This window comes from Delphinus delphis, chromosome 17 (genome assembly GCF_949987515.2).
Source record: "Delphinus delphis chromosome 17, mDelDel1.2, whole genome shotgun sequence".
In the NCBI taxonomy this organism is placed as follows: Eukaryota; Metazoa; Chordata; class Mammalia; order Artiodactyla; family Delphinidae; genus Delphinus; species Delphinus delphis.
The window spans coordinates 52,855,143-52,875,057 of record NC_082699.1 but is presented as its reverse complement, the minus strand read 5'-3'; the positions used below and the strand labels follow the sequence as shown (position 1 = coordinate 52,875,057).

The following is a 19,915-nucleotide window of genomic DNA, read 5'->3' as shown; positions in this document are numbered from 1 at the left end:
TCACCTAGAGGGGTGGGATAGGGAGGGTGGGAGGGAGACGCAAGAGGGAGGGGATATGGGGACATATGAATATGTATGGCTGATTCACTTTGTTATAAAGCAGAAGCTAACACACCACTGGAGAGCAATTATACTCCAATGAAGATGTTAAAAAATAAAAAAAATAAATGTATCTACTGAAACCCAAGAATTTCAACTTTTTAAATAAAATATCAGTCTGAAACAAATATGAGGAAAGCTTTAAACCTTGACTGTGAGGATGATAAGATGGCATAAGTATTTCCAAGAAAAGTTTAATGCCTCCATTTAATAGAATGTGAGTTTTACAAAGAATCAATCTCCCATGAGTTAAGGTCCAAGAATATATGTGACCAGGCACATCAGTTATACAGCATAATAAATAGCATTTTCAAAAGCATATGAATGTGTTTTACAAGATTCATCCTGTATAACCCATGGAATTTTATAGATTCCTAATTCAGTAGCTTTAGCATGACATTAGAATGTTTCTATTTGTTCCATGGTAATATGTGATTGATTTTTAACCATGTTTAGTCTATTCTCAAAATATATATCTTTTACTGTTGGTTTAGTCCAACACCCTGAAACAGAATGGCAGCCAATAAATTTCACATGGAATTGTCTGCTGTAACTAAATCATTCACTCAACCTTTACAGTATGATGGAGAAGAACAATAACTTACATTTGCAAAGCACTTTATTGATCTAAAGTATCTCCATGGATATTATCTCACTGAATCTCACAACTTCCTTTACTTTATAGATTTCAAAGTGGAGCTCAGCAGTGGTTCAACCATGGCCCATTTTGGCAGATATTAAATGCAGAGGGTTTGACTCCCAGTTTTGATACTTCCAAGGACAAAAGCAGCGTCCTAGGTTATTGGGGGTAGCCCACTGTTCTGAGGTTAAGAGTGATTATGTGTAACCACACATCATTTTACCCATTCATGTAATCAACATTCATCAAGTTCCAACTGTATGCAAGGCACCATCACAGAGATTATGAGAAGTTGTTTGAAAAGTTGTTACAAGATGGTTTGGAGAAACTTGTTACAGTATAAGGCAAGAGCTTATTACAAGTATTTTTTAAAATGGTCAATATAGTAAATATATAAATATCACCTCCCATGGGCCAGGCACTATGCTAGGTGCCAGAGATATATAAGAAAAAAAGAAATCCCTAATGCTAAGGGAGCTCACAGGCATTTTTTTCTCAATTCCTTAAATTAATTCCCAATCATTCTAATACTGATTTGATTTCCTGGGAAGTGTGTTAAACCTGAGAATTTGATTTATTTGGTTTAGAATGGGCTCCAGAAATCAAAATTTTTAAAGCCCCAAAATATCTCTGTTGCAGCCGGTACTGGTCTATGAACTTCACTATGAAAAACGCATTATTAACCCTGTCAAAGAGCCACACTGGTTGTATAAAATGTAGGAACCTGGTTTACTGGTTCCCAGTCTGCGAGTCTCCAAAAAAGTGAATACCTAGGGTGTTCTTCCATCCAGGCCTCCCTGATCAGTGCCAGTTTGAAATAGTCTATAAACTGAAAACATTAATCCCATAAACCTCAACAATTTGGTGATGATGATCTATATCTATACCTATATCTGTTCCTGTATCTATATCTACGTGTGTATGTGTGTATAACCATACTGTGTAAAATACGTGGATGCTTTAATATTGTTCAATACCTTTTGAATAATCTTTGTAACTATAACTGACCTACAATACAATGCCTTGGTCACACCCTTATGCTCACACATGCATAATCAACAATCTTGGGGGCTGCCCTAATCCTTTCATACCTATATCTTAGAAACTTGCTATTTTCCTACTTATATTCCCCTTAACGATGACCTTGGTAGCCTTATTTTCTTGATTTATTTTGCATAAAATTGTTAAAGACACTCATTTTTATTTGATGTGAACCTCCCCCTTTGCATGAAAACATGGCACTGTACATGAGTATCTACATTTTAGCAGACAACTGCATAGTGCAGCCATATGATGTAATGTATGAAGTTCTGTGGAAAAATCAAGTTGTAAAGTTTTAACAAAAAATACATACATTATACATATGATATGTATAATACATACATTCATTAAAAATGCAGGAAAATTTGGGACTTCCCTAGTGGAGCAGTGGTTAAGAACGCATTATTCTCTGCCAATGCGGGAACATGGGTTCGAGTCCTGGTCCGGGAAGATCCCACATGCCACAGAGCAGCTAAGCCTGTGTGCCACAACTACTGAGCCTGTGCTCTAGAGCCCACCAGCCACAACTACTGAGCCGGCGCGCCACAACTACTGAAGCCCATGTGCCTAGAGCCTGGGCTCAGCAACAAGAGAAGCCACCGCAATGAGAAGCCCGCGCACCGCAACAAAGAGTAGCCCTCGCTTGCTGCAACTAGAGAAAGCCTGTGCACAGCAAGGCCGAACACAGCAAAGAAGACCCAACACAGCAAAAAAATAAATTAATTAATTTTTTTAAAAAAGAATAACTTTTAAAAAATGCAGGAAATTTTATAATAATGATTACCTCAGAGAATGGGATAGAAGTCATTTTATTTTTCTGGGTTTTTTTGCACTTACGTATTTTCTAAATTTTCTATAATGTATTTGTGATCAGAAAAAGGTATTATTTTAAAAGATAGTATATTCAGTATTTTTCATTTTATTTTAAAAGTTATATAAGAAGAATATACACATGAATGTTATTAGTATTTATCTTTGAGAGATTATGAATGATTTTTTTTTCTTCGTGGTGTTTTTCTATATTTTTAAATTTTCTATAATATGCTTGTGCATTTTTACTGTAAAAAATAAAACAGAACTACAAGGAAAATCCAATGTTGAACTAACAGAAATTATTCTCCAAAGGTAGAACAGTAAGTCATTGTGAAACCTGGGTATTTGGGGGCATTAGAGAGCCTTTTAGGTCACAGACTTCACTCTGAATACCTGAAGTCATTCAGGCCTAATCTCTGGCCTCATTATTTCTTCCTGTAAATTAAAAGAATTTTTATCTAAGAACAAATTCCTTTGGGCAAGATATAGCAACTGCTCCCAGAGTACTAAATAAAGATTATTGTGAAAACAGTGAAAAATAAATCTTTTAAAACACACAAAAATTAAAAGATACACAAAAATAGGCTCTCAAGATAATTTTGACAAGAAAATCTAAATTGAATGATGGCTTTACACAACTTTCTTAAATACAGAATTATGTCACCTAAGTTCAACTCAGAAGTTGGGGGTATAATGCATTAATGAAAACCCGTTTCTGCAGAGAGGTCAATAGTCCCTTCTCATCACAACAGTTATTGAATGGATTTGAGGTACACATTTGGGCCTTAATAAAAGGAATAACTGTGTGGTCATGAACACCTTCATTTTAAAATGGCGGACATGACTGAACCTCAAAATGAGAAAAGATTCCCCATCCACTGTGAGAAGACACTGTTGCTATGGTGATGGTCTGCTAGCCTATAGCTGAACATCTTCAGGTGGCTTTGGTTTGTGGGGACAAGTTAAGACATGTTAGAACTACCCCACTTACACAGCAACCTGACCAAAGAAAGCCCTTTACAGTTAAGAACAAATTACCCACTTTTTTAAAAACTCCGTGGCTTGGAAGCTGTCTATGTGATGAAAACTCTCAAATGTTTATCTCCAACCTTTGAGCTTCAGACTTCCATAGCTTCCATAGCTCCATTTGGATGCCTGATTATTATTTGACATTTCACATGACCAAAACAGAGCTAATCATTTCTCCCATTCTCATCCCAACCATCACAATCACATCTTGCCCCATCCAAGTAAATTGTACCCCCATTCACTCAGTTGACCAAAAACCTTGGCATCATAACCACATTGTCTATTTTAACTTCTCTAAAACACTTATCAATGCCTGAAACGATTTGTTTGTTCATATATTTTTTTCTGACTCCATTAGAATATCAGACTTTGCACAGCAGAAATGAAAACTGTTTTGTTCACCACTACGTTTCCAGCACCTAAAACAGTGCCTGATATATAGTAGGTACTCAAAAAATAGTTATTGACTAATTCTGGCTCATCCGATGGTATCACTTTCTTATTTTAGAATTTTCAACAATATTCTTAAGAATGTGATGTGACTGTAGACTATTTATTTCCACTGAGCATTTGTTTCTTCATTTATAAGATGGAAGATATTAAATAACCTACACATTTTCCATTTAGGCTAAAACTTCCTAACTGTCATCAAAGCTTACATGAATTATAAAATATTCCTTTTCCACTAAGCTCACTATGTGATTTCCATTTAGCTCCTTTCTTGTTGTCATATACAAGAATGCATATGTAGCCATAGTTCTCAAAGCATTTTTGTTTCCATTATTTCCTTTGGCACCTCAAACTCCTGAAGCATTATACTTACTACTTCCATTTAACAGATGAAGAACTATAGACACAGAGAGGGTATACAGTTTGTTCAAACTCACCATGCATCTCCTTTCCCTAACACAATCTGTTATGAATAAAAGTTGTTGGTTTGGCTAATACTTTAAATATTTTATAGTCACAGTGTAGATATAGGAATTATAATACATAATTTTTCTTCCAAATATTTTAAATAAATATTCATCATCATATGTGTGGTTTAAGGGAGTCTAACACAGTTTTCCAATCTTCCCAAGGATTTTTTTTTTTTTTTGGTATGCGAGCCTCTCACTGTTGTGGCCTCTCCCGTTGCGGAGCACAGGCTCCGGAGCGCAGGCTCAGTGGCCATGGCTCACGGGCCCAGCCGCTCCGTGGCATGCGGGATCTTCCTGGACCAGGGCACGAACCCGCATCCCCTGCATCGGCAGGTGGACTCTCAACCACTGTGTCACCAGAGAAGCCCCTTCCCAAGGATTTTGATTAGATTTTCTACAAGAAAAGACAAAGCTACTTGTCTTTTGTTTGAGTTGAGTGACATAAGTTGACCAAATCCACTCCCTGTCCATCCTTCAGTAGCATCTAATATTTCTCCCATTTGACTATTCCTTTGAATAAAGGCATTGCCTCCAGAAAGCCCCAGCAGTGAATAGGAATACAGAATAGTCAGAAAGATTTGGGTTCACATCCTCACTCCAACATTTACTAGCTTTGTTATTGTAAACAAGTCATTGACCTCCTTTTCTTCATCAGTAAAGTGTGACAACTTCTTAAGGAAAATGTAATAATTAAATTAGATGATATGAATTGGTGCCTGGTACATAGTACATACTCAGCAAACATGAGTTTTTCCCCATTCTGGTAACTTAGAGGAGTAACATATCAATCTAATAAAACTTAAATAAGCTTTATGGAAATGTAAAATGGATGAGAAAAAACAAAATAGGTCTGGAATACGGTATTGAGTAAATGTTGCTGAATGAATAAATAAATTATAGACAGGTACTAGCTCTATATATTTTGATAAAAGCTGTGAAGAACTAAACTTCAAATATTCTTAGCACAAGACAATTACAGTTTAGCCCCAGAAAAGAAAAGTTGGTATTTCTTTGCAATCACTTTAACTGAATGTGTTTTCCTTTAACTCTGGGTTTCTGAAAGGACCATGTGGCTTCTGTGCATCATTTGAACCTTCCCAACTTGTGAGCTGGTTATTTAACTTTATTCTCAAGTCTAGAGAAACCATACAAGAATTTTCTCTAGTCTAATTCAAATCTAGTATCTAAGAAGAAACAAGTGAATAAGAGAGAAAGACTTTTTTAACCCAAGAACTGAGGAAGCATGACTGACACAATATCTCAAAGGCTGGACTAGTTAATCTTTTAAAGTCCCTTCTATCGCCAAGATTCTATAAACCCCCTGGTTTAACCCTTTCTTTTAAAATGAGTTCTACAGCAGTTTCTATAATTACACTGTATTTTTGTAATATGCCCAGGTAAGTTTGAATTCAGTGGCTTGTGCTTTGATATTCATCTAGAGGTATTTATTGTAACCTTAATTGCAGAAGGTCATCTTACAGAAGATGCACTGTGGAGGATTTATATTGACCATGAGTAAGAAAGTAAGCTCGTGGGGACAACTCCCCCAACCCATTGTTCCACAGCAGTCAGCACTGCAGCCACTCTGATGAAAACCATTCCTATCAGGACTTTCCCCTCTCCTCTTCCCATCTTCTGGTCCACGTGACACTTCCCACTCAGAATATCAACATCAGTGCCACACCACTCTTCCCTCTCCCCCACTTTACCACCCCATACCCAACCGATCCCACCCCACCTCGAATGCACACACACTCCCAGTGCTCTGAAGGCTTCAGAATAAAAATATGATGACATTTCCTTCCAAAAAAGGTGGGAATCCCTCCTTTAAAGGAAGCTGTAAACTTGCAAGGGCATGAGACACGTTATCATTATCTTACATTTCCATGGCACTCTAATATTAACTTTCTTTTTTTAGCTTCACAATATTCTTCTAAGAAACTAGGAGGGATTCAAAGGAAATAACTCAGGAATATGTGATGCAGAAGGCCTGGAATCCTGGATTATGGAGAGAAGGAAGAGAGAAAATCAAATTCCCTGGACACAGTCCCAAGAGACCATGAGCTGGTGAAGAAAATGCTGACGCAGACAGCAGTTCTGACAAGGAGCCAAAGGGATGGATTGATCTCTGCTACAAAAAAGTCAAGGAAGGCTTCAATTCACTGGTGACCTTGAATGCAGGTGAAGAGACAGGCGCAGCACAAGGTACATACTAAGACCTAGTAGTGTCAAGCTTTGTCAAAAGAAGAATTTTTGTTGTGAGGGAGTTCCATTATGTTATGAATCTGCATTTTTCATGGAGGAAGGGGTTTCCAAGACTTAGAAAACACCAGAGAGAAGAAATCTTAGAGTCTAAGCCTTTACGATCAGAGAGAAGTAGAAGGGATCACCAGAGGAAAAGGAGCTGAAACGACAGACTACAATGCTTCATACCTTTAACATGTGCCAAATTAAGTAATGTGAGACTGATGGGTTTCAATTGTATAAACTCTGCACTGCCAAGTTCTCACACACAGAAATAGAAGTCTGTTGTAAGTTGATTGTGTGGGCTAAGCTCTCCTGAATATGGTGAGAAGGGGAGCCAGGGAAAGGGGTGGGGGTGGGGGTGGGAGTCAGGGTAAGGACGGGGATGCTATTTTCCAAAAGCAGTCTTCTGTACAGAAAGCTCCCCTTAGGGGTAAAAACGAAGATTAATCTAAGAGTAAACAACTTACATAACAAGAAACTTACCTGGAAAAGCCTTTAGCCTGAAGGTGGTGACTGCCCTTTGACCCTTAGTTATGGTTGGCCGGAAGGACGCAACCAGTTCCATCGTGAAGCTCTTTAGTAAAGCTGAATGTTCTTGATGGGGCGAACGGGGGCTCTTGGCACGTCTGAGAGAAGAGAGTACCTTCCCGCCAATCTCTTCAAAAACCTACCTTCCCAGGAAAGCAGGCAGTGGGACTAGTTTTGCATTGCGACTCACAAATTCGAACCCTTTTCTTCCCAGTGCCGAGGTTCCCCTCAGCCTTGCCTAAAGTCGATGCAAATTATATCTATATTAAAGAAGTCTAGGGTATTTTACCTTGTTTTTTTAAGCGCAATTGCTATTTGTGTCCTGAGAGTTAGAAAGTGAATGGCCACGTTTATCCCCAGGACCAGGAAATTCGGACGGAGACACTTTGTTTAGACGAGGCGCCCAAGGTCACTGGAGAAGTCGGAAAGAGCTTGTGGCTAAGTCTTCACCCTGAGTTTTGGGCAGTGTTTCCTTCGCTGCCTCACACAGGCTGCGGTCGCCAGAGAAATTTTCTCGGGGAGAAAAGACACCTCAGCTCCACGCTGCGGTTTCCAGTGGTTTGCGCCTCCTGCGCGGGGACAGGGCATTGGTTAACTGGGGTGAGTGAAGACCGCGAGGCGCACTCCAGCCTCAGAGACCCGGCGGATCTGGGCGGGCATGAGAGGGAGGTCGTGCAACGCACACCTTCCCGCCCTTAGCCCGGGATCCCTCCGCTGGCTGGAGCCCGGAGCCTGTGTAGTGCGCCGCCCGCACCCCGTGTAGTGCGCCGCCCGCACCCCGAGAGGCTTCGGGAAACCGAGCCTGCAGCGCAGGCGGCTGGGGCCCTGGCGACTGGGACTGAGCCTGTGGGTCGGGAATCCCCCGGAGCAGGAGCGCGTCGCCGTGCCCCCATTACCGGCGCCGGCTCTTTGGTCCCCGCCCTTCTCCCCGCTCGGTTCGCAGCCCCGGCCGCGGCCCAGCGGCTGCAGAGGCCGAGGGGCCGCCACCCGGATCCCAGCGCTCGGGCGGCGAAGGCACCACGTGTCCGGCCCGGGCTGGCGCGGGCGGAGCGGGCCGTGCCCGGCTCCCCGAGCCCGAGCGCACACCCGCGGAGGCACCGGGCCCCATCCACACCCGACGCCAGCCCAGCCGGGCCCCGGCCTCCCGGGCGCGCGTGGATGCCTCCTCCTGGACGGCGCGATGGGGCCCTTCTGGGAGAGCAAGGGTAAGAGCAGGCGTCTGTGCGGGCTCTGCGGACAGTGCCCACGGGCGCGGGAGGGCCACTGATCCTCTGTGGTCCAGTGAGGGCCGAGATGGATGCTCCGGACCCCGGGACCGCTCCTTCCGGTGGTGGCGGCGGGGCGGGGGCGTTATCCAGGGTGCTCGGGGACACACAGAAGAAGGTTGTGGGAAATGGGGACGCTCAGCAGAGGGACGCTGAGGGGACAGTGTTCCTGTCTGGTGACTGAGATTGTCAAGCTGGACTCCTCGTTGCTGCAGGCACGGTTGACCAGGCCGTCGGTTGGTGGGGGGATGTATCCCTTTAGTAATTGTCCTTGGGAGTGAGAGTGGGGCTTGGAAATGGTGCCTTTTGATAATGAAGGTTCAGTAAAGAATTGATGGTATCCAGAAAGAAAGCTTTGGTAGATCTCTCCCACGACGTGGATGGTCCAGAGTCCCCAGAGGACACTTTTCAAGTTTCTGCTTCCTTGGGAATTTTTCACCAGATTATTTGAGGTGAGGAGGGAGGACCCATTTTTCATCAATATGTTAGAAGGGCTCAGCTGATGAGCTCAGAACATCCTCATGCTGGGTGAATTTAAAATAGGAGTGAACTGTAGAGAGGAAGAGATCTGTAAGGTTGAATTGGTGCGTGGGAAGAGATTCTTAAAGCTTTAAGTGGAAGGCGCCACTTGGAGTAAACGGCTTTCCTGTTGTTTTTCTCTTGTTATCCAGTGTTGAGTAAGTAGTGACATCAAGGAAAGCAGGAAACTCCACTGCTAGGTTCCTGGCAGGTCCTCTGGTCCTGACCCCTGACCCTGGGCAGCAGAAGCAAAGAGCAGCTTCAGCGTCTGAATCTCCCTTCTCAGAAAAGGGCCAAATTGGAACCCCACAGTTCAAAATCTTCAACTTAAAGTGTCTACTGCAGCACTGCCAGCTCAGACACTTGGCTGGGCACATATTAGAGATGTTTGCTGCTTCTTCCTCCAAAGGTGTTTTTGGGGCAAGGGAAGTCAGGTAATCACAGTGCCAAGTTTTCTCCACCTGTACATTTGGGAGAACAGCAGCACTTGTCCCCTTGAGAGATGGTTGAAATGATGTTTTTTACTTGCTTCAGATTTTAGAGCAGCAATATATTATCATAATGCAGCTCTTGGTTTCTTGAGTTATGTGACAATGACACTTTTAATGCAGAATACGTTTATAACACACTACTCAATCCTGGTTGATCTCCACATATTTAAATCAAATATTATTAACTTGGTTTGCATGCAGTAGTCTTTAAAGTGGTATCATAATTGAGACCAAATAATCATATGAGCTCTTAAATGCTGGTGCCCTAAAAAAAAAAAAGTGCAAATCTTCATTTTTATAGATGAGCTACTGAGGCTGGCAGAGAGTAAGTAGCCCAAGAACATGAATTAGCCAGTGGCAAACTTAGAACCAGTCTTCTCCTAACACCCAGTCCTGTGATTTTCTCACATTTTAGTAACAGCGTGTAGCAGATAAGCATAAAAAAGTAATCTTACAATTGCCCTGATTGTCAGGGCTTAGAGATGGGGTTGAAAGGGTCTGTGACTATAAAAATGTAGCATGAGGGAGATCTTTGTCATGATGGAAAGGCTGTGTATCTTTTTTGTATGTGTGTGGTACGCGGGCCTCTCACTGTTGTGGCCTCTCCCGTTGCGGAGCACAGGCTCCGGACGCACAGGCTCAGCGGCCATGGCTCACGGGACCAGCCGCTCCGCGGCATGTGGGATCTTCCCAGACCGGGGCACGAACCTGTGTCCCCTGCATCGGCAGGCGGACTCTCAACCACTGCGCCACCAGGGAAGCCCAGGCTGTGTATCTTGATTATGATGATGGTTATATGAATCTACATATGGGATAAAGTGTCATAGAGCTATACACACACATTGCACTAATGTCAGTCTCCTACTTTTGATATTATACTATAGCTATGTAAGATATAATGATTGGGGGGACGTCTCTGTACTCTGTTTAAAACTTCCTGTGAATCTATCATTATTTCAAAATAAAAACTTTTTTCAAAAGTCATTTTGTAAGTACATCAAATTCCAAAGCATTTTTCTCCATGGGAGAAGACACTATTTCCAGAACTTCAGTTACTCTAGTATCCTTGTCAATGTTTATCATCTCTAAATACAAATTATAATACTCTTTACTTAATACTATCATTTAAATTGGCACACATTTTTTTTTACTTAGCCTTCATCTAAGGAATAATATCCATGAAATACCAGGTTTAGAGGTTGGTTACGTCTCCAAATATGTAAAAATAAAGATGTAACTTTGAAAGAGACTTATTCACCTACAATTATCCCAACACTGGGTGTGCTGTATAATGGCAAGGCTTTGGGAGGTGCTCCAGGAAGTGGTGAGGAAGGCAAGCCCAGCTCTGCAGAACAGCTTGTGACCAGTGGTACAATGAGAGAGAGAACTAGGTCACCGCACATCCCAGTTGCCATCTGAGAAACGACCTATCATTCCTTCTAGAAAAAGACAATTTTCATTAAGCTTTTTAAATTATAAAATATTCCTAAAATTACTTCAAGTCTTTATCAGAGTGGCACATCTCAGCAGTATATTTAGCTCTGTAGAAACTAGAAGCTATATTTGGCTTTTTATTCTATAATTTATGATAATGATTATTCAAGTTGTCTCCCAGGCTTAATCACCAAGTCATCCATATGTGGGCTTTTTCTGTCTCTCTTTTCAGAGCACATTAACTCACTTTGCTTAAACTCTATGGCCTTTGGTTTGCTGTAGAGATCCCTTTGGGAAAAAAAAGGGATGAGAAAACCTTGGCATTCTCAAAGTGAATTTTTAAAAACTCTATGAAAAAAAGATAGGTAGAGAAGTATACCATACTATTAAAATAATATACCATATTATTTTAATAATACCATAACAACATTATTAAAATGCATTCCTAAAAAAATGCTTTTAAGAAACTTTAACTCATTGTGCCTCTGCTAGTTCTAAAATGAACTTTGATGAACAACAAACTTCAGTGAGAATGTTCACTCATCAGAAAGGGGAAAAAAGAAAGAAAACATTTTCCTATAACAATATGTGGCTTACAAAGGCATTCTTCAGGGCCATGAGTTTTTTTCTTTAAATAATCTATTTTCAAGCATAAAAATGACCTATCACCTTGTTTTTAACTTTGCTTCTCAAGAAACGTAGGCATGTCTCTTGGACAACTGAAAAATATCTTCCTAAACCTTCCAGCCAGCAAGATCCAGATTTGGGAGAAAAGAATATTGATTCTTTGACTGTAGCTGAATCAATACAAGGAGAAATAAACTCAGTCACAACCTAACTCCCCTAGTTGTTTCTGACCTTTTTTTTTTAATTTAATTAAAAAATCAGATGGGATTATTTTGAATACATGGTAATTTTTTAAAATCATTTACCTTATCCCTTCACCAATATGGATAGAAAAGCCCAAAATTATACTAAAATAGGTTCTTTCATGGGTCTGTACTGGACTTCAGCATGTTTGCCACCTCGTTTTGGAATTAGTTTGCCACAGCATGATGGGATTTAAAAACAAAGGCAAGGTATTTTCCCTTCTATACTGATGTTGGAACAACCACTGCCGGTGTCAGATGCTTTCATCCTCTTTTCTAATTTGTTTAGTTTGTGGAAAGCTGATCAAAGATAAGGTAGGGCATTTGGGCTGCTGAGTTACCGAAGTATTCAAAATGTTGGTGCCTGTGGAGTGTGACCACGTATCCCAGCCCATACTAGTTGACTCTATATCCCATCTAGTTTAGCCTGTTGCCCTAGCAGAATGGCAGGTGCATGAATAAACATTTTAGAAAGAAAATTTAAATGAATAAATAAAGGTACTAGCTAACAACACCCATTTATCACAGTGTCATGTGCTTTTCACCGAGTAACTTCATATCTTATGCTTAATACAGAGCAAACCTCCAGAATGAAGTTAGCACACAAAAATACACATTTGTAAAGTGCTCATATAACTTAATGTCCAAACAGGGCAAACATAGTATGTAAACTCCATAAGAGCAAAGATTTTTGTTCCTGTGGCACTCTCAGCACCTAGAACAGTGCTTGGCAAAGTAGGTTTTTAATAAATGTTTTCAAATAAATGAGTGAATGAAAGAAGACATGTATATACACAATAGTGTATTCACATTTATGAGAAAATATTAACATTAATTTCAAAATTCAGTTCCAGGTTATTTTCCCATATGGTCTTTTGAATTGCCAAATGGTGGTTAAGGTGAGTACTTCTAGCGTTAAGGGCTGCCCATGCCATCACTGGGAAGATCCAATTTTCCTTATATTGAGATTAAATTTGAACTCATCTAATTGTAATGTCTGTACTGCCCCCTAGGCAGAAATTCTCAGTAATGATATGTGAAACCTTGTCAGGTGCCTCACCAAGGTCCATATGCTTTGCCACGTGTCCCAAGCTGGCAGCCTATGGGCCAGGTTCATTCTACAGATGTATTTTGTTTTGTTTTAGAATCAGGAGCATATTCATTAATAAAAAGTTGCAGTTACATTTTTAAAAATCACAATGATTCACATAAAAATCCCAGATTTCTGGCTTCCCTGGGAAAATAACATCATTTAGGCCGCTCAGCTCCTTTGTGTTAATTGTCTCGTCTAAGTAAACTTCTGCTTTTGTGACTTCTGTCCTGACCATTTCTCAGATTTACTAGTCTTTACCCTATCTGTAAAAAAAAAAAAAAAAATGCTATGCTTGCTAAGTTATTCTTTGAAGACCAACCTGATTTCTGAATATCATTTTTTTCTTTTTCAAGTACTCAGAAGCCATCTTTTTATTAATTTGTTTCAGAATATTGCCTAATATTTTATGTTGGTTCACCAAACACTGTTTTAGAGACTCTTCCTTATAATTTGTGAAAATCAAAACTATATACTTCATTTCTAGATTTCTGTCTCCTTAGCATCTCTCCTTATCTCCAGGTTCTTCAACAACATTAACAATCTTATAATCCTATTTGCAAAGGGTGAGATTATAAAGCCCAGGACATAAACTGTCTAATGAACTAAATGCCTTAAGAGAAGCTAGTAGCATTAATTAGCCTGAGCTTTAGTATTCTCTACAAAGTTTTATTCTATCCTTTTTAGTTTGGAGATCATTTTACTTGATAGAGAAGCAAAAGAGTAGCTACAAACTTCTGTCTTCTCTTAGCCATCCCTCCATCAATATTAAATGAACTGCAATAAGTAGTGAGTGTATACTTTTCTTTCTCCTCTCCCTTCAAGCATAATTAAAGTGAATAGTTTTCTCATCCTTAATATTTTTGCAAGTCATAGTTCAAAACTGGATTCCAGTTTTCCTGACACTAAGAACCAAAGTTTTGCTGTAGCAAGTGTTCTTGGGAGCAGAATGTTGGAGTTTTCAATTTTTCACATAATAATAACAGTATGTATTATCATAATAGTTAGCTCAGATTCTAAATTGATTAAACACCATTATTTTGTCTGATACCTGCTGATGATGTGAGGGAGAGATTACAAAATAATATCCTGAGTGACCCTCTGAATTGAATCTGTAAGATGAATACACAAAGGAAAGGAAGTGACAAGTTATCTAATTCTCTGAAACTGTGGAATAAAATATGAACTTACTCTCAGAAGTGCACATATTTTCTTATTCCCTGAAGGGAACTGCAAACCTTTAGTGACCCAACCACAGACAGTTACCTGAATTTAAAACCACAAAAATCAATTTAAGTTCAACTTACTAACACTGAGCATTTCCTTCCCAAGGGCAGAACTGACATCTTTTTTGTAGGACAGATGAAGAATGGGGTGGAAGGTAATATTAACCTGTCCTCTCCTTTCCTCCTTGGTTTAACCTGTGCCCAGGGAGACTCAATTCATAATTTCATCAATTTCACACCATTAGTACGCATTAAATTAACTTTAAAAGGTACAGTATAATAGTCTGAATGAGTAGGAGCCATTAAACCTAATGACACTTAAATGCATTTATCACAGTGATGCATGTCTATAAAAGGGCCATTATGTTTTTCCATAAGATAGAAAGGGTTTGAAACTGTAAACTTTATATTATCCAGCTGAACCTTCTTTAGTATTTATTTTGCCCTTAAAACATATTAAAATGGAAGATGGTTACCATAAAGTTATTTCTTATATTTCAACCTAAGGGGAATGTTTCCTGTATCTCTCATAAGGCTGAGCACTCTCAATGCTTTGTCCATGGTTCTGAAACTGGCTCTACCTCAGTGACCCCACCGCAGGAACAGACAGAAAGGAAACAAAAAAAAAATTGATATTTCTTCCAGTTAACGACTTACAAGAATACAAATATTGACTTTAAAATGAATGCATTGTTCAACTTTATAATCAGCATAGCAAGAAAATTTGCACATATTATAAATTTGTGTATTTGAGTAGTGTGCAAAGTGGAGGCTACATTGGCAAATATTTGTTTTTAACCTATTTGAAGTACAGCTTGGGAATTTTTATCATTTTGCTCCTATACTTCTTTTATTCGTTAAAGTACACCAATAGCAATGATATTTAACTTTTGTCAATTTCTGTTTGTTTTTCAAAAACTTCATTTTGGATTTTCTTAAGCCCATAATAATGCTTTCTATCTGATTTTTATTAGAATAAACACTTTGGGCATTCTTCATACAATTTCAAACCACAGGAAAAAGCTATATATCTTCAAATAATGGAACAATATTTGAATTACCTGTTATAAGTGTAAAGAACATTTATTATCAGTTACAATTTAAGTCAATGAATATTTAATACATATAGTTATAAGGATTACAGAGAATTTTGATACATGGCTCTTACCCCTGAAAAGCCTAAAACTGAATAATTATTACATGTACATGTAAAATAACACAAGCAGTATATATCATTAAAATTTAAGCTAATTGAGGGACTGGATCTGCTTGGCATTTTCACTGCTCTGTCTCTAGTATGTAACACAGTTCCTAACACAGAGTTGGCACTCAATAAATATTTGTTAAATGAATTAGAATATGAATGAATAAGTGCAAAAAGAGCTAGAATTCGTGGCACCAATCAGATGTCACTGATTTACAGTTACTTTCTTTAGAGGAGGCACGCATGCTCCAGTTATCAAGTTATAGAAACTGATATACATTCATCTATTTTTCTCAATGCATTAAATTACCAAGAGCAAAAATAATGGCTAACATCATTTTAGTATGCATTAAGTGTGAGGCATTTTTAAAGTGCTTATCTATGTCACTCCACTACAACTATTATAATTCCCTTTTTATAAATGAGGAGAGTTAAATGACTTTCTTAAGTAACCTAGTCAATAGTAATGCAGAACCAAAACTCAGAACTAAGTCTGAGCTCTTAGCCATTACTTTACCAAAATCCCAACCTATTTTTGAGCATTCAAGGGCCTTTGTAAATTCCATATCATCATATAAATTCTAGATCTTTGGAAATCTTTCTCTTGACCTGTTTATGAAAGGTTTCTTACCTTCACAACCTTCCTTTTCTAGCTTGTAGTGAAGAACTCACTTTTCTCCCTCTTTACAGTGGCAAAAAGAAAGGTTATTCACAGGGTAAAGCACAAGAGCCAAGATGCAAAGGAATCCTTTGGGTTTATATGGAAGTAGAGAAAGAAATGATGCAGTTGAAAAAGAATAGTTAGGCCTCTCTACCCTCTGCTCCCAGTTGAGAATGCGTTTTTTGGGGGAGTGGGGGGCTACAGAGCAGTGATAATTTTCTGGCTGTTGGTCTGTTCTCTTTTACTTCTTTTTGTAGTGAAGTAGCTGTGGCATGGGGTTCAGCCAAAGTCTTGAGGAAAAATGTTCCAGGGAAAGAGACTTATTTTTTTTTCCAGCAAGACCAATATCAAACAAATTGGGAGTGTAGACCAATTCTTTTTTATACAATTATATTAAACTTATTTACCAGTTTCATTAAGAAATCTATTAGGTCATTTTCTCACGCTACTTCCCAATCTGATATTTCTTGTATTTATGTTGCATTTTTGAGATCAAAACTTTCAATCCAGCATTTATTATTTAGCTGTCACCACTTATCATCACTGAAGTTTGTCCAGAAAATTCATCAACCATCTTGAACTCAACTCAAAAGGCATAGTATTGATCACATGCCATAAAAGAGTACTAGAAAAATAGATATAGTAGAGTAGTTGTATTAAACACATACAATTCTTACCATTCATAAATTTGCATTCTGATATACAGCTAAGAAACTTAAAAATGAAAAGTAAATGAAACCCAGTAGTGCTAAAAACATTCCATGTCCTGGCAATACCTAAACATTCATTTTCCTCCTTGGAAAAGGCAAAACCAATCTGATTTTCCTAGCTGAAGTAATGATAAAGTTATGCAATAGATGAAGTGACTGATATATTATTGATGTGCTCATCGGTAAATATCTACAGAGACTTGAAAATTAAATATATGATGGCTTGATCACTTGCTCTAAAGAGTTTGGCCCCAGTTATTGAACTATGTAATCTGTTATCTAATTTTCACATATAAAGGGAGGAAAACAAATGTCATCAACTGTGTAGACAGTGACGAGATAACACAAGACATTTTAAAATTATTTTTAAAAAATTAAGATTAAATAGTAATCATTTGCTTTATATTCCTCTTGTATAATGAAAAACAGCATTAAAAATGATTTGATATTAAACTTCTCCTATACTTCAAAACATATGTTAACACATGAATAAATTACACTGTTAGGTTATTTTTTCTCTTCATGGCCTTAACTTTTTCATTGCAGTTTTCTTCCCATTATGCTATGCCTTGATCTAGATTTCACTGCCCTAAGGAATTTCTTTTTCTTTTTACCTCCTGCTTTTTTCTGCCAATGAAAATTTTGCACACTAGGGAGAAGAAAGAGGTGGGAAAAAAATTCAAAGACACATTCTTGACTTCCTTAATGGGCGTTCACAAGAAGTGGAAAATTTCTTTTCTCAATGTCTCTAATATATCTTTCAAAGAAGATGAGATAGCATTAATGTGACCACGAATTTCCAACTGTTCAGATTGACACAGTCACTGTGTGCTTTGTTTTACTAGTACACAAGGGAGGTCCTATCTCTGGAACTTATTTTTTTCCCCATAAGGTATTTAAGCTGGAAGCTTTGTCAGACTGCATCCGTGTTTCCAGAGCTAGCAGGAATGCAAACTGTGCTTTTAGCATTAGCATTCTAGTTAGAACAAAGGGAGGCGCCCAGAAGCACTACACACCAGTGCAGATTCCTCTGGTTTCCCCACAGAGGGTAGCCACAGCCATCTGACTCTTGAGTTCATTTAAACGTGTCTCCAAACCTTGGCTCAGATAGCTCTTTATATTTGCCTGAGCCAGTGCTTTTTGATTACTTCTCCTTCCCAATAGGTACGTTTGCTTGTGGTGATGAGGGAGGAATATTTGTTTTGCTAGGGAGTTATATTTTGGGTCAAGGATTTGTCATAAAAATATTAAGGAAGGTGTGGTTAGCTAAACCACATTTTATAAAATGTTGCTTATTTTTCCAGAGAAGCCTAGTTGTTTTAGAGTTGTAAGAAATCTGTAGAAAATTTGTTTCCAAGTGAGAATTTAAACAGTGAAGAATTTACACTGCCTGATTAATGATTCTTGCAAAGAAATTAAAAATCATGTCTTATGAAAATTAACCCTTATTTGTCACTTCGGTAGAAGATAGCTTTCTTTTTATCAAGTCATATAGAATTACTTCCTGTGTTCTTCACCGTGAGTAATTCTGATCTGGTTGACAAGGAGAGAACTGCTAACTAGAGTGGCATATAGCCATTCCTACAATTGCCAACTAGATAGCAGTTGAGTCAGTGACTGAGTTTCAGTGAGTTTCTATCCAGAGTTTATTACAGACTTGATAATTTTATACTGCAGGCTTTGCTTTAGAATGTAACTGAGAAATAATGCTCTTGATCTAGAAGCTTTTTTTTTTTTTTTGGCTGTGTTGGGTCTTTGTTGCCGTGTGCAGGCTTTCTCTAGTTGTGGTGAGCGGGGGCTACCCTTCAGTGCGATGCTCGGGCTTCTCATTGTGGTGGCTTCTCTTGTTGCAGAGCACAGGCTTTAGCGCGTGGGCTTCAGTAGTTGTGGCACGTGGGCTCAGTAGTTGTGGCTTGCAGGCTCTAGAGCGCAGCCTCAGTAGTTGTGGCGCACGGGCTTAGTTGCTCCACGGCATGTGGGATCTTCCCAGACCAGGGCTTGAACCCGTGTCCCCTGCATTGGCAGGCAGATTCTTAACCACTGCGCCACGAGGGCAGCCCTAGAAGCATTTTAATTAAGTTAATTTGAGTGTGATGTGTTAGTTGTTTTGAGATTGTACAAATTGAATGCTTCTGTAGCCTATGAGAGTTTATACATGCTGTTCTGGTTGGGAGCTGTCAGATATTAGGGTTAAAGTGTCTTTCTGCTGTTAAGTAGAAGTGCTGTATTATTTGTTGCTAAACTATGTAGTATGCAAATTTTCAAAAATAACTACCATGAATTTAATAATCTGATTTACAAGTTGATGGAGACTCTTGCAAGTGAAACTGGATTTAAATATAGCTGTTTTCCTATCGGCTCCAATACCAGTTGACATTAAGGGGATGTCAACTGAGCTCCCACGTCAGCAAGGGGGGAAGTGTTATTTCCTGCTGTCCTAAGGCAGCTTTCTCTCCAATAAGGCTTATACTGTTTTGCAGAAGTTCAGAAATCTATCCCAAAGGGATGGTGATTATTGTTACTATTCGAGTTATCTCATTGCTTGTAACATAAAGAGCTGTCATACTTGTGCTGTCCCTAATTCTTCACACCCACTTGGTACCTCAAACCTCATCTTATTTGAAGTCACGTGGGTGCAATCGCAAAGCAACTGCAAAAAAATAGTGCTTGTGTTGTGGATGGAAACTAAGAGCCATGTTTTCCAACCTTAGCTGCATATTAGAATCACATGGTGGCCCCTGGGCATTAATTTTTTTTAAGTTTCCCAGGTTATCCTAAGATTTAGTCAAGGTTGAGAACCACTGCTTTATTACCTCCATAATTTTTTAAAGTCCTTTGAAAATGGTCCCCCATCTACCCCAGACAGCAATATTGGATACTAAAGTGATTTATCTATTTTTGAGGAGTTGGGGAGGAGAGTTATCAAGTTTAACCCAACAATCTTCAGTTACAAGGCATGACAAATAAAATTCATAAGGCTGAAAATGTGTTTAGCTTTGAGAATGCAAAGTAAGATGTTTTATCTAAATGCTGGTGTTTTCAGAGTCAGATATGGAAAAGTAAAATAAAAAAGTGTTCAATTTTACTTTTCCGTGTCTCATATCTATAACTAAATATACTTAATAAATA

At 38.9% G+C, this 19,915-nt stretch overlaps 1 protein-coding gene across 4 annotated transcripts in view; it reads left to right on the top strand.

Moving 5' to 3' along the window:
- Positions 1 to 7,905: 7,905 nt before the first annotated feature.
- SYBU (syntabulin) overlaps positions 7,906 to 19,915 on the top strand; it is a 112,889-nt gene continuing 100,879 nt past the window's right edge. The window contains exon 1 of one of the 4 annotated variants that reach the window (XM_059995080.1): positions 7,906 to 7,917. The gene's annotated coding sequence lies outside the window, so the exon portion shown is untranslated. Of the gene's footprint in view, positions 7,918 to 8,337; positions 8,523 to 19,915 lie in introns of those variants that run through there. The other 3 variants (XM_059995078.1, XM_059995082.1, XM_059995081.2) reach the window with 3 other exon arrangements.